This window comes from Phragmites australis, chromosome 4 (genome assembly GCF_958298935.1).
Source record: "Phragmites australis chromosome 4, lpPhrAust1.1, whole genome shotgun sequence".
Classification (NCBI taxonomy): domain Eukaryota; kingdom Viridiplantae; phylum Streptophyta; class Magnoliopsida; order Poales; family Poaceae; genus Phragmites; species Phragmites australis.
In genome coordinates, this window is record NC_084924.1 from 6,273,243 (window position 1) to 6,288,002 (window position 14,760).

A 14,760-nucleotide genomic window follows, 5' to 3' on the forward strand; every position below is an offset into this window, starting at 1 on the left:
GTGGTACTTGTGTGAACATAAACTTGAGCTCTTGTGTGGTAGGCACGGTTTGAGTCTACAGTCATCTTGTTCTCTTGATTATTAATTTAGGGATTCACACATCTAAAGATGACCAAATGGGCCACTCGGGCCGGTCCGGTACGGGCCCAACTAGGCACGACCCGAAAATGGTACAACTTGATAGGTCCGTTTACTGTAACGGGCCGTGTCGTGCCGGCCCGCGTGCTGAGTCGTCGGCCCACGGCACGTCCCAGCTTGGCATGACGGGCTCAGTCGACACGGTGGAGGCACGATGGGCCAGGTTGGCACGGTGGAGGCACGACGGGCCCGACTGGCACGGTGGAGGCACGCTCCGCCCGCCAGCATTCCGAAAATAGGAAAAAAAAAATCAAAAAATAGAGATGGCCAAATGGGCCACTCGGGCCGGCCCGGCACAGGCCCAGCTCGGCATGGCCTGATTGGCCCGGCTACTGTAACAGGTCGTGTCGTACCGGCCCACGACACGACCAATCTGCCATCGTGCCATGCCGGGCCAGCCCGAGCATTGTTGCGGCACGGTCGGCCCGGTGACCCGGTGAGCACGGCTGGCGGCGAGGCAGGGCGGCCGGCGGCGGGGCGAGGAGGCCAAGGGCGTGGCGGCAGGGCGGAGCGGGGTGGCCGGGCGGCGGGGCAGGGAGGTTAGGGGCAGGGGTGGCACAACAGTGGGGCGGAGCGGCGCGTCCTACGACAGGGTGGGGCGGCACGGTAGGGGCGGGGAGGCACGGCGGCGGGGCAGCCGTGTGGCGGGGCGGGGAGGTCGGGGGCGGAGCGTCCGACGGTGGAGCGGGGAGGCCGGGGGCGGGGAGGCACGACGGCCGAGCGGGTAGGTCGGGGACGGGGCAGGCCGAGCCCGTGTTGACCCGTGCCGACCCGTCTAAACAGGGCCGTGCCGAGGCGTCAGCCCAGGCACGACCCGGCTAGTTGTGCCATGCTGGCCCGACCCACCTACCATCGGGCCGTGCCTACAGTGCCGTGCCTCGGACCGGCCCAGTAGAAAATAATAGCTAAATATTACAAAAAAATCAAAAATAAAAATAAATAAATAAGAGCTTTATTGATTGGTTGTCTCGTTAAAAACCTTTCTACTAGAAAAAAAAGAGTACGACCTATGATTATGCTCCGAAAATTACATAGTTTCATTAGAAACCCCGGAATTTTTCTTGCAATATTTAGTATGCTTCCTCATGTGTCCCGTTCTATTTAGAGATCTGGCACATAATTCATTGTTGCATATATTACAAAATGTTGCCACACCCATGACCATGCACGCGAGTTCTCGCCGTCTTGATCCATGAATTGAAAAATGAAATTGATTTCTTGATGTGAAGTGGCTACTGGCTACTTGGCTAGCAACTAGGAAAAGATAGATGGGTGGCCGATAAGATCATATGGAGTTTAAGATGGTATTTATAGGCCAAGACGAGAGGTGGGTGGGGGTGGGGCCGTGAGGGTCATTTTCAAAAAAATAAAGAAAAACATTAATAAAATAAAAATCTTAGAAATAATAGGGACACATAATTAATTCTAAAAATGAGCTTTATTGATAGGTTGCCTCATTAAAAACCTTTCTAGCAACTAAGTATATTGATCCCTCTTGTGTAATTGGATAAGTCTAAAATTGATGAAATATGCTTATGTATGTATGCATATTTAGTGAGTCAGTATCGGGTACCAACGGGTAGAACCTATGCCGATTGCATTCTTCTTCCGTGAGTACTTGTGTATTTACTTTCCTTGTAGCCTGTAAAGGTTGTCAATGTCTAGGTATGAGTTCGACTTATATGCTTAGCCATGCTTAGGTCATTCAGTAGAAGTCGAACGACGACGCATTCCGTTGTTCGCGAGCATAGGACCTCCTTATAGTTACATACACTTGTTGAGGTTGAGATGGTTGTATGAGTGGTGAGAATGAGACGTGGTGTGGGCGGTGCTAGGATGGTGTTTTGTCCTGCCCGGATGTAGAGTTCCCTTGGATAGGTCGGTAGAGGAAAACCGGATACCGTAGGCCGCTTGCATCGTTTAAGGCTGATCGTCGGGGTAGTTGGCTTTAGCACTTACCTTACTCACCACATGCCGATCTAATGGTAAGGCGAGATGAATACCTTCGCAGTTGTGGCTTTGTGGGCGTGGACATCAACGGTGTGAGCGGGCGGGCTTGTAAGCGGTACTAGTTTGCTCCGGGAGTAGTTCTAGTATCGCCGCGCCGAGCGATGTATGCCCCACACGGTTGGGGCTGGTTGGGAAAGGTTGTCACAAGTACTCCCTTGTGCGCACTTTAGCGGGTGGCACAAGCCGTATGGTCCTCGTGTCGTGTGGGTCCAAGAGTATCCCCCGCAGGGTGTATAAACAGTTCGAACTGCCGCGCTCTCGGTCATGAGCATGCTATTGTTTCATTTGCACCCGGTCATATAGTTCTCGTGGTTGGTTCGGTTATATGGTTCGGATATATGGTTTGTGGTTCGGTATGTGGGAGATGGTGATGTGGGCACTTGTTAGTTATTGATATACATGTTGTTTACAGTTACACTTATTCAGTTATTAGTTGTAGGGTAGTTTTCATATGTTTTGATTAAGTTTCAGTCGCTCACATAAATGCAAAGGAGGCTTAGTGCATATTTTTTATTTAACCTGCGGTCTATCCTTGCTAATGATCAATGCATAATCCTTGGAGTCGAGCTATGTATATGTGCTCTATATGGTTTAAGTCTTACGAGTACCTTCGTACTCATGCCTGCGCTTTCAGGTACTCCTGTCGCTGAGGAAGAGGCGGTGTTTGGCTACTTCGTGCCCGCCGATGCAGGTGGTGGGTAAGAGTAGTGCATCCTACTTTGGGTGATCGTGCTTTTGTGATGGAGCCTAAGGGCATATGGCTCCATCCCCTTTTGTTGTATAGCTTTTAGTCTTCCGCTGCTTAGTTCTTTTGCTGGTTAGGAGTTGAGCAGGTTTTAGTCTCCTTCTAACTCTCTTTTGTTGTAAATTGTGATAACTTGTTGCATGCTTAAAAACTTGTAATATAATGTTAATTACTCACTCTTTCTTAAGTTTTGTTGTGATGTACATGTTAGGAAGGCATGTGTTCCAATCTTAGACACAAAACACGTGTCGAGACTACCGATATGATATTCTGGTTAATCATCGAGGTTGTGATTATGAATAATGATCCTCCTGGTGATTAATTACAATATTATTTGAACGATTCCTCATAGCCCCACCGTGCATAACTGGATACGGTGCACTTCGAGTCACAATTGTGCCAGACCTAGGAGTCCGCAACCTAACCATATTGCCCAAGACTGCAGGTAACTCATCACCATTAGCAGTGGATCCATCGTCTGCCAGCATGTCCGTAGAGAGCATGTCCGCTGGCCCAGACCCATCACCAACAACGACTCGCAGACTCGGCTGCCCAACATCTAGCATGTCCAAGGCAGCGGCCGATGTGGAACCCCTAGCATCCGAACCAGTGAACGCGACCGAGCCACTAAGAACTAGAGCCCCGATAGGGAGAAATGGCGGTGTCCGGAGTCGCGCTAGTCATGACGGGCACGACCACATGTAGCATAGTGGAGATGGCATTTTGGTCCGGGGGGCAGCGGATCCACCCACCGGAGCTGCAGCACAGCCGCCCTCAGGGGCTTCAGCGGAGGCACCCTCTGTAGTAGCAATGGAGCCCTCCACCGGAGCTATAGAGGACGATGTCCTAGGCACCAAAGCCGTGGTTGGTGGAACAACTCCGGACGAAGATGAACCGGCCGAAGGAGCAATAGTATCCCGTTCGTGCTCGTATGTGAGAGCAGGAAGAGCCTTCGTCGGCGCATGAGTATCAACATTCACTGCATCGACAACCATCAGAGCCACGGCATCAACTCCACACCTCGCCAAATGAAGATGATGCACACATTCGACCTTCATTTCCAGCGGCTGAGATGCAACAGCAGTAAGCCTGCATGCAGAAACTCCTGGTGGTGCACATAAATTATCCTTCCCGAATTCACCAGCAGAAATAGAAGGCACCTCTACCTCAGGCTGCACCAAATCCGTCTCAGACAGCATTACCCCGTTCTCTGAAATGTCCTCCTCGGCAATTACTTTGTCCTCAATCTCCAGCAAAAGTTTGTTCACCGCCGAGTTGATTGCATCATCTATCATGTCCTGCATATGATCATCTTATTAAGTTGTCGGGCCCTCATTATTTGCATCTTGTTGCATATCATCTCCCCCTTGAGTATCATCAGACGGAGTAGTCTTATCGTCAGTTGAGTCACTCTTAGGTCTTTTAGAATTCTTGTCTTCCATATCCTCATTATCTTCCTGTAGGTGTTCTTCGTCATCATTGTCAATATCACGATTGTCTTCCCATTTACCATCTTGCAGTATCTTGTCAACCTTGAAGAAAATTTCATATACGCTGTCATCTACCATAATATTCGTGGCATCAATTCCTTTAGCATCCAGAACAGTGACCAGAATGCGAACCATGCCAATCCTTTTAGTGTATATCATGCCCACTTTCTGGGTGGCACCAAGAATAGTTCCAACAGCCCATAACGAGAGGAAGGATCTAATCTCAAAAGGAACACCGTAAATATTAACCCACACTTTCTACAAATACTGTTGCGGTTCTATCGTGTGATCCCACTCCTGAAAAGTCATCACCCCCTCACTAAACTTGGCAACGGGCATAGATTACCCGTGTGCCCGCGGGTAAAAAACCCGACGGGCGTGGATACGGGTGCCATTCTTCGCCCGCGGGCACGGGTGCGGATTTAAGTGTAAACCCAACGGGCATAAGGAAACGGGCATGAAAAAACTGTGCCTGTACCCGCTCCACCCGCATACCCGCTCTAGTGCCACTGACAGGTGGGCCGTAGACATTAGTATATAAGAAAAATTCTAGGTTTTTCCTCTCCTTCCACTCCCACCCGGCCACAGCCGCCGCTCCACGCCTCCACAGACCACAGTTCACAGCGCCAAATCTCGCCTCCGGATTCCGTCGTGATTCCGCCGCCAGCCGACGCCGACCCGTCCGACCCAGAGCACGCGACCGCGTCCATCACTCCGTCCAGGAGCTCGCCGACGCCCGCGCCGACCTGCAGAGCACGCCGTCGCCCTCCCGTCCGACCCAGAGCTTGAGGACGCCCGCGCCGACCCGGCCCAGAGCAAGCTGTCGCCGTCCCGTCCGACCCAGAGCTCGGCGAGTGGCCGAGTGGCCGAGTCACCGACCCGTCCGTCCCGGAGCTCGCCGACCGGGGTGACCCGCGTCCGTCTAGGAGCTCGTCGACGCCTGCGCCGACCCGACCCAGAGCACGTCGACCGCGTCTGTCCAGGAGCTCGCCGACGCCCGCGCCGACCCAACCCAGAGCACGCCGAGTCGCTGACCGCGTCCGTCCAGGAGCTCGCCGACGCCCGCGCCGACCCGACCCAGAGCAAGCCGTCGCCGTCCCATCCTGTCCTGGAGCTCTGCAACGCCGATCTTCTCCCGCCGCCGCCGGCCCGTCCCGAAGCTCGCCGGCGCCGATCTGCTCCCGCCGCAATTGGCCCATCCCGGAGCTCGCCGACGGCACAACAGGTGATTGTTCTTCAAATGTCTTCTGCTTGCTACACTACATAGAAATTGGATGATTCACTGATATTTCACTACAAAAACAACAACATGATCCATGCTGATATTTCACTGTGAAAAACTGAAAACCAATTATCTGATGTGAAAAGCTTGAATCAACCTTGATCAAATTAGAGTTGGAAAATTGTACCTTTTTATTGTATGTTTGAATAACAGCTTTAATGTCAACTTATGTTTACAACTCTTAGATCCTAGCTATTTGTTGCTGTCTGAGCTTTTGATATGCTGTTGAATGAATGTATTTAGGAACATGGTATATATGCATTTGGTTGACAGTCAAAGCTTGTGCATTATGCATTTATGCTAGCTGTTTCCCTTTTAGTGTCATCTTGAATATGTTTGACATAGTCGCAACATTATGTAATACGCTTGACATCTATTTATTTATGTCAAATGACAGCCCTTCTCGGCGCACATCGGCAACCCCTGCTGTGATGGCAACCCCTGGGAGTAGTTCTCAAGTGCAAGCCTCTCATGTATCCGGTTCTCTTGTTCGTGCATGTGGTACTGGATCTGGTGATGAAGACATTAATGTTGTGGACGTATCGGAGGATGAAGAAGTTGCTACTGCTGCTGGGTCAAAGAGGAAGCTCACCTCAGCTGTTTGGAACGACTTCGAGAAAGTGCGTGTGGATGGAGTTTGGAAGGCCAAGTGCAACCACTGCAAGAGGAAACTTTCAGCCACATCAAGAAATAGTACAACCCATCTGAGAACTCATTTGAAAAGTTGTCCCTACAATAAAAAGAAGGCAGGGGTCAAATACAAGCTAATTTGCGGTTTGGAACCACCGAAAAGGGGGCAGTAGCTGTAGAAAACTATGTGTTTGATCAAGATATAGCTAGAAGAGCTCTTTTTTCCATGATTATATTGCACGGGTACCCGTTATCTATTGTTGATCACCACGGCTTTCGTAAGTTTGTTAGTACATTACAACCTTTGTTTAAGATGGGAACTAGAAATACTATTAGAAATGATATCTTGAGTTTCTATGAGGGAGAGAAAAGGAAAGCTAGGATATTCTTGCAAAGGACAAATTGTCGTGTTGCTATTACTACTGACCTTTGGACAGCTGATAATCAAAAAAGAGGCTATATGGCGGTCACTGGACATTTTATTGATGACTCGTGGACGCTTAAAAGCTGCATATTGAGGTGATTTTCTAATTTTGCTTTGCTGATTACATTGTATGTTTATGTGAATTACTTTGTTCAGCTTTGACTCTCAAGTTTATCAAACTATGTGAAGGTTGCCATATAACTTTTATGCTCTTTGTGTAGGTTTATGTATGTCCCATGTCCCCATACTGGACAGATTATCTGTGATGCGTTGCACAAATGTCTCTAGAGTTGGGATCTTAATCGGAGGGTATCCACTGTGACCCTTGACAATTGTAGTACCAATGACAACATGATTGGCCTAATGGAGACAAGGCTTGGGGCAGCTAATATGCTATTGAAAGGAAAGTGGCTGCATATGCGGTGCTGCGCACACATCCTCAACCTCATCATCAAAGATGGTATGGAAGTCATTGGAACTGCCGTTGCACACATTCGAGAGAGTGTTGCCTATTGGATTGCTACACCAAAGAGGTATGAAAAGTTTGAGAAAACAGCTATAGATGAAAATGTTGAATTGGATAAGAAGTTGCACTTAGATTGCAAAACTAGATGGAACTCAACTTACATCATGCTTAAAATTGCTATCCCTTATAGGAAGATTTTTGAACGTTTGGGTGAACTTGATAGGAACTTTTTTTGCCCTCCAGAAAATGATTGGATATTTGCTACTACCGTTTGTGAGAAATTAGAATTATTCTATGAGCTCACTGTGCTATTTTCTGGGACAAAGTATGTGACAGCTAACCTTTTCTTCCCTAAAGTATGTGAGATTAAACTTAAAATCAACTCTTGGGGTCATGATGAAGATGAAACTATTAGAAAAATGTCTGATGCCATGATAGCAAAGTATGATAAGTATTGGGCTGACATCCACGGTCTTATGGCTGTTGCTGTTATTCTTGATCCACGTCTTAAGATGACAATGTTGCATGCTTGCTACATTGCCCTTTTTGGTGAAGATGCAGCTGAAAAATATGTTACAGAGGCTCATCAATTGCTAACTGATTTGATGAAACATTACCAAGTGAAAAACCAAGAGTTTGTGAGTACATTATCTAGTGGTGCTTCTTCTTCAGTTGGTGCAGCTGCTGTGTTGTCAATTTTTAAAACCCTTGCTGCAAATAAGAAGACTACTAGCTTTGTTAGAAGTACGAATGAGCTAGATCGCTATTTGGATGACGAAACTCTTCCTCATGATGAGAATGATTATTTTGATATCCTTGGTTGGTGGAAGTTGGAGGGAACTCGATATACCACTTTGAGACTTATTGCTCGTGACATATTGGCTATTCCAATCACCACAGTTGCTTCTGAATCAGCCTTTAGCACTAGTGGGAGGCTTTTAAGTGAGCATCGCAGCCGTCTTACTCCTAGAATGTTGGAAGCTTTGATGTGCAGTCAAAGTTGGCTTCGTCACACTCTCAAAGGTAAACAAATCTGTATTTGCAATGTATTCTATTTCTAGTTTTCTACTATATAACCTGTAGATTATTACTAATGTACATAAAACTTGATTGTAGATGAAGGTGATAGAAAGTTCAATAGCTTCTGGTCATGCCTTGAAGACATTGAAGAAGAAATGAAGGAAGAAACATGCATCACTACAGTTGACTCTGATTAGTGATCTTTATTGTGTAATTGCATTGTTGAACAATCTTATATTCCTGTATGTGATCGTTGTTGAACTTTATTGTGTGATGAACTACATGAGATGCACTAGAGTACTTGCTGACTATGTTATCTATAAACTATGTGAGATGTTGTCGTTGTATTGTATCACGAGTTGGATGAATTCTTTTCATGTTTGTTATCTTTATATTCATTATTGTTCATGTATGAATTGAACTTGCATCCTAGATAAATTTGTTGTTTTCTGTATACTAAATGTACATATATGCATATTGTGTTGAATGTTGATATGCACGCTGGCGGGCATACGGGTTTGCCCACGGGTGTGCCCGCGGGTAGCGGGCACGGGCGGCATTTCCTGCCCGTGGCGGGTGGCGGGCGCGGGCGCGGGCACAAGAATTAACTCGCGGGTGCGGGCGTGTGTAGCCTCTGCCCGCGGGCATTTTGCCCGTTGCCAACTTTACCCCTCACCTTTGTATGTTCCGACTTCACGGATTGCAACCATCCTTTGTAGTTCCACTTTGCATGGTAACTGGACTATGAACCCATCTCCATGTTCCTGAACTAGCCACGCCCATTTTATAGGGATGAGGCGAGCCAATTCAGACTTAATTAGATTGATAGGAACCACACCTTCCTTGATGCGAATCAAAGCTATACATGTCCCATTCTTCGAGGGTGCTTTTGACACAATAGCTCCCTCTTTTGGAATTTGAAAGAAGCCAAGATTATTGCCTGCAAAGTCGCAAAAAGTTGCAGTCGACTCTGGAGCTCGGAGAACCAGGCAATCTGGAGTAAGATGTGCCTCTTCGCAAATGTGACAGCACAAATTCGCTTGCTTCTTCTTTCCAGCAGCACCGGTGTTCGCACCTAAGGAATCTCCCATCTGATGCTTCTTCGCATGAGCCACCAGCGGTGCAGCTTGCGCAGGGTTAGAGCCCGAGGCCACATGTTGACCTTTGTTCATCCCATCGGTGCCATAACCTCCAAGCAGTGGAGGTGAATTCGTGTTGCCGTGCCCGGTACCCCGGCCACCACCATGGCCGTGACCATGACCGCCTCTGCCGTTTCCGCATCCGCCTCCGCCATTGTCGTAACCCCATCCACTAGGGCCTCGACCTCGATGTGCATCGCTAATTTCACCATTATTGCGACCTTGAGCATTCTACCAGAAGAAACGAGGGTGCCAATTACTCCTGTTGCCATGGCCATGTCCGCCACCAACGTCCCCGCCACCGGCCATCCCTTGAACGACCACCGCCTCATACCAACGATCAAGTCGACTGAGAGGAGGTGCATGATGCGATTGAACAGATGAGTTGCACTGGCTAGGGTTATGCGAAGTAACACCCAGGCGGGCACGGAGGAAGGCCAAACCCGGAAAAAGTGAGGCCCATGCAGAACCCGGATCAGACGCCGTTGAGATTAGCATCGTCGGCATCGGAGATCCACGACGCACGAACTGCACTGGCAGGAAATCACCAAGCGTTCGCCGTGGGGAGTATCTCAGCTTCAGCAACGAACCTTGCCAGAGTTTCAACGGTGTGTGAAATCGCCGCGCCACCGAGGTGCTTATCTTCTCCGCGGTTGTCACATCCTCACCAGCGAGACGCATCGGAATGTCCGTCGTGACCAAACGATAGCCCACCGGAACGTTCACGAGCTTTAAGACGTTCGTCGTCTCCGTAACAGAAACCATCTAGGGTGCATTCGAACAGAATGGCGATCGGAAGACCCTAGCATCGAATGCGCGAGCCAAGTGTGCATTCGCACACGCGCGCCGCTCTTCATCCTCCTTCGCCCTGGCCAAAGCAGACTCGTCGGTCACCACCTTACGATGCCGACGAGCTGCCCAGATCGTGGAGAGCCAAGAGAAACGCCTCATTCCATCCCTCTTCCAAACCAAACCTCTCTCGGACTCCCAAAGCTGAAGGTGGGAAAGACATCCTCAGAAAGAACTCATTGCCTCACAATCTATCTACATAAAAAATCCAACATGTGTCCTGTCCCTCGGAACCACCAACGTCACAATCTGCATTGTCAGTTTCATATTCCTCCGCAGTCCCAAGTGGCAAAGAAATTAAGCGGCGTCTACTGATTAAAAATCAAGTCATGCTCATAATCGCAATTCATAGCTATTATTGCAGATAAGAGAAGGAAACGCAAGCAAACCAATGACAAATGTTATGAGAACTTGAGTTTGTATACCACATCACAGATAAAACACTGAATCTTTTGGTAACAAGTTATTCGTCATAAAACTGATTTTGGTAACACCCCTTAGAGTTCCTAAAGTCTGGTAAAAGATACAGTCACATCTGCATCAAGGCATGATAATTTTCATCATTACCAGAGATGAACAGTTTAGCAAAGAAAACATATGCAAAATCTACATATCATGCAGAACAACACCTGGGTTGCAGATCCCACTCCGATCCGTTGTGGTCTAACAACGATAAAGTGCTTGTTTATGTGTACGAAGATCTCGCGCTTGAATGGTTAATATGATTGAATGTGTATAAAGATGTCGTTCTCATGGTTTCGACTCTCCCTTCTAGACTTCGCCCAGACCCTAAACTGATTTCTACTCTGTTGGGGATATGCTATCTCTCTTCTGTACGCGTTTTCTCCTGCACTCCCGATGCGTTGTGCCCTCTCCTTCCCGTTCCCATACTCTGTGCCCCTTCTCCCTTCTGACCACCGCCGATTTCCAACCAAGCCACCTTCGGTGACTTCTCGTGTGCCACCAGCGCCGCCGCCTCTAGAATCTAGATACGTCGTTCGTGATCGAAATCCATTGAGCAGTCCAGGATCTCAGTGAAGCACGATGATGGAATTCACTCGACGTGTGGAGCTCTTTGTGCGGAGGAGCAATGTAGGTAGCGGGTCGCGTGCGACATTGGCTCGAGGCAATAGCTCGATGGGGCAAGGCCTGAGGGCTACCTCTTTAGTGCAGTAGAGATGGGAAAGATATAGCTTGACGAGTAGATGGCTCGTGTGCAACGAAATTGATTGAGGAATAATTAACTTGTTAGGAGCCCATCAAGATCGTTGTAGATCCAACGAATTAGTAGTTTCCAACCGTGGGTGCAGTGAATTCCAACCAAAAATTCAGTAACTAAAAGAATTAAAAAAAAGCTTTTATTGAGTCATTTAAGTTATAGAGGAATTCCTGAACCCAAGAATTCAATTCAAAATGACAAGTTCCTCTTTACCCAGAAAAAAAAACCCCCTTAGAATAGCCAAACAGACCAAATACATCTATGGAAAGAAAGGATTTCATATAAAATCTTCAATTTTCTATTTTTTGGATCCCCATGCATCCTGTTATTCCCACGGCCGCGATGCAATCGACGACGAACGTGATGGCTGACCGCTGCTGCTCGCCATCGTTGAATGCACGAAGGACCAAAATCAGACCACAAAATTCATGTTACACGGCGGCTAGCTAGTACTACCTGATTAAAAAGAAAAAAAGCAATGAACTAAGGATGTGCAGTAGAAATTAAATTGTCGCATTCCACACACTCACAAAAGTTTAAGCTGTTACCGAGCACAAATAACTAACTCAGTAGCTGCGTTATCATGTCACGATTTTTACATCCAAAACGCCAATGGTTGAGTCATAAGTAACCCACTAGCTGCGTACGGTACACTGTAGTACAGAACCCGAAGGGTGTTGCCAGTGGTCAGATCTCCATTTTTATCGTACTTTCTCAGTGGTCGGATCTCCATTTTTATCGTACTTTAGAGAAAAAGTCATCACTCGTAACAGAAGGCGGCATGGTCGAGGCTCTTCTTCGTCTTCTTCGAGGTAGTAGTAATTCCTATCGTCAACGCATTCGTCCTCGATGGAGATGCACTGCACGAGGCAGAATCTGCTTCCGCCTCCCATATAGACGAGGGTGGCACTAACGTGCTTTTCGAGTGGTCCTCACTGAACAGCTTCTCCTTGCCGATCTTCCAGGCCGGGCACTGCCCGTCGCTGGCGGCTGAGTTGGTTCACGCCACATCGCAGGCGCAGAGGAAGCCAAAGGTGTCCAGATCTCCGGAAAGCCCAACCCAAGCGTCCAGCTCGCAGTCGAAATGCACGCCGCCGCCGGTAAAGGGCAAAACCCAGCCGCCGTGTAACTTCCACTCAAAACTCCCCTCCTCCGTGCTCTTCGCCGTGTGAAAGGTGAAAGTAGCGGCTGTGGTGCGCTTCTTGGTGCTGAAGAAGATGGTACGCCCATCAGGGTGCACGGCGTAGGAAGTGACATCCTCAGGCTCGAAGGGCGGCTCGGGAGCTGGAACCACGACCGCGCCCAGCATGGGCCGCCGGGTTCTTCTACGTGCGGCGGGCAAAGCAGCTCAAAGGAGCCGGCAGACAGGGCGAAGAGCCTGTCATCGATGGAAACGTAGATGGGGTGGGTCGGATGCGACTCGGGCCGCGGGCCGAAGACGAGGGCCCGCGTGCGGACGTCGAAGGTGGGGAGGACGCACCTGGGCGCCAAGGGATGAGTGTCGCAGATATCGGGCGGCATCGCCGCCATGGGATGCATGGCCATGATTTTGGTGCCAAAGGCTGCCGCGAAGTGGACGGGCAGCCCGTGCGGCGCCTCCAAGCGGAAGACAGCCGGTGGCAGGCGCTGCTCGGTGTCAGCGTAGTCGTCGGAATCAGAATCCGACGACAAATCTATCTTGCGGATGTTGGAGCTGCCTCCTCCTCCGACTTACGCGATCTCACGCGGCACTGGAGGCAGTAGTCAGAAACTCACGCGGCTCGAAGGACACACACAAACACAAGAGTTGCTAGCAAGTGGTACTGTGGAGAAGCTAACACACACAAACTTGCCGGCGACGAACGCCTTTTTCTTATTCTCTGTATTCACTTCCCAATTAGTCAAGCACAGCTTATATAGCTTCACTGGCATGCACACGGAGCAACAAACTGCCCGGGACTCACGCCACGCACGCATACCCGGGCTCCACTCCCTCCTCACACGTATGAAGCTAACCAACCTGAGGACTCGCTCCCAGCCGCATGCAAGAAACTGTTGGCCGAGTCTCACGCACATGCCCGCACGATCCATACACGCACAAGCCACTAACTCATGCATGTCGTGTCTCCATGATCCGCATGAGACGGCCACTTTCCTGTATGCAGCTCACTAACTCTGCTTAATCTAATGACGACTCAATCATCGATCAGCTAGCTGCACCGTACTGCAACACACAGCTGCGGACTAACACAAACTAGCTAAAAGACCCGCATGACATATATGCTAACTACACAAGTCAAGATTAATACTAACAAATTTCCCCCTAATCTTGACTTGGATTATTTTACCATCCTAGACAAAACTTCAGAGTAACGTCGGTTCCTCATCCGTCGTCGCAAGGAGTGCTTCTTCCTTCTTTGGCTTGGGACATTCCCTGGCAAAATGTCCACGGACACCGCAATTATAGCATTTACCTTTCTTTCCCGTGGACTTGTCCTTTTGCCGAGACTGCCACACGGCCGCCGTGAGCAGGAGCTGGCCATCACTAGTCTCGCTGGCTTGAGTGCGCCGTCGAGAACGCTCGTCGAAGGCCTTCAGCCTCCCAAGCGCCTCCTCAAATGGCATCTTCTCCACGTCACAAAACTGCTCGATCCCCGCAACGACAGGGTAGAGCTGATCTGGGACGGTGTTGAGGAGCTTCTTGACCATGGCGGAGTCGTCGAGTGTTGCGCCGAGGTTGGCGTACCTCGCAGCCATGCCACTGATTTTGCCGGCGTAGTCGTCCAACGGCTCCCCCTCCTTCATGCGCAGCAAGTCGAACTCGCCTTTCAAGGTTGAAAGACGAGCGGCCTTGACGCGGTCGGCTCTGACGAACCTCGTCTTGAGGCTGTCCCAAAGCTCTTTCGCCGTCTTCTTTTGTGAGACCTGCATGAGGATGTCCTCCGGTAGCGCTTGGAGAAGTTGTGCCCTCGCCGTCTTGTCCTTCCGTGCGTTCGCCACCTCGCCTTTCGCCGGATTCACGACCTCCCAAAGGCCCTGAGCATCAAGAATGGCCTCCACCTTGATCGCCCACGCGGTGTAGTTCGTCGAGGAGAGCAACGGGTACGCGAGCGAGACATCGCTACTTCCCCCGGCACTGTGCGGAACCATCGCCATGGAGTCGAGTAGTAGCGTAGGATCTTGGGCATACACGGCTCTGATACCAAATGTTGGAGCTGCCTCCTCCAACTTACGCGATCTCACGCGGCACTGGACGCAGTAGGCAGAAACTCACACTGCTCGAAGGACACACGCAAACACAAGAGTTGCTAGCAAGCGGTACTGTGGAGAAGCTAACACACACAGACTTGCCGGCGACGAACGCCCTTT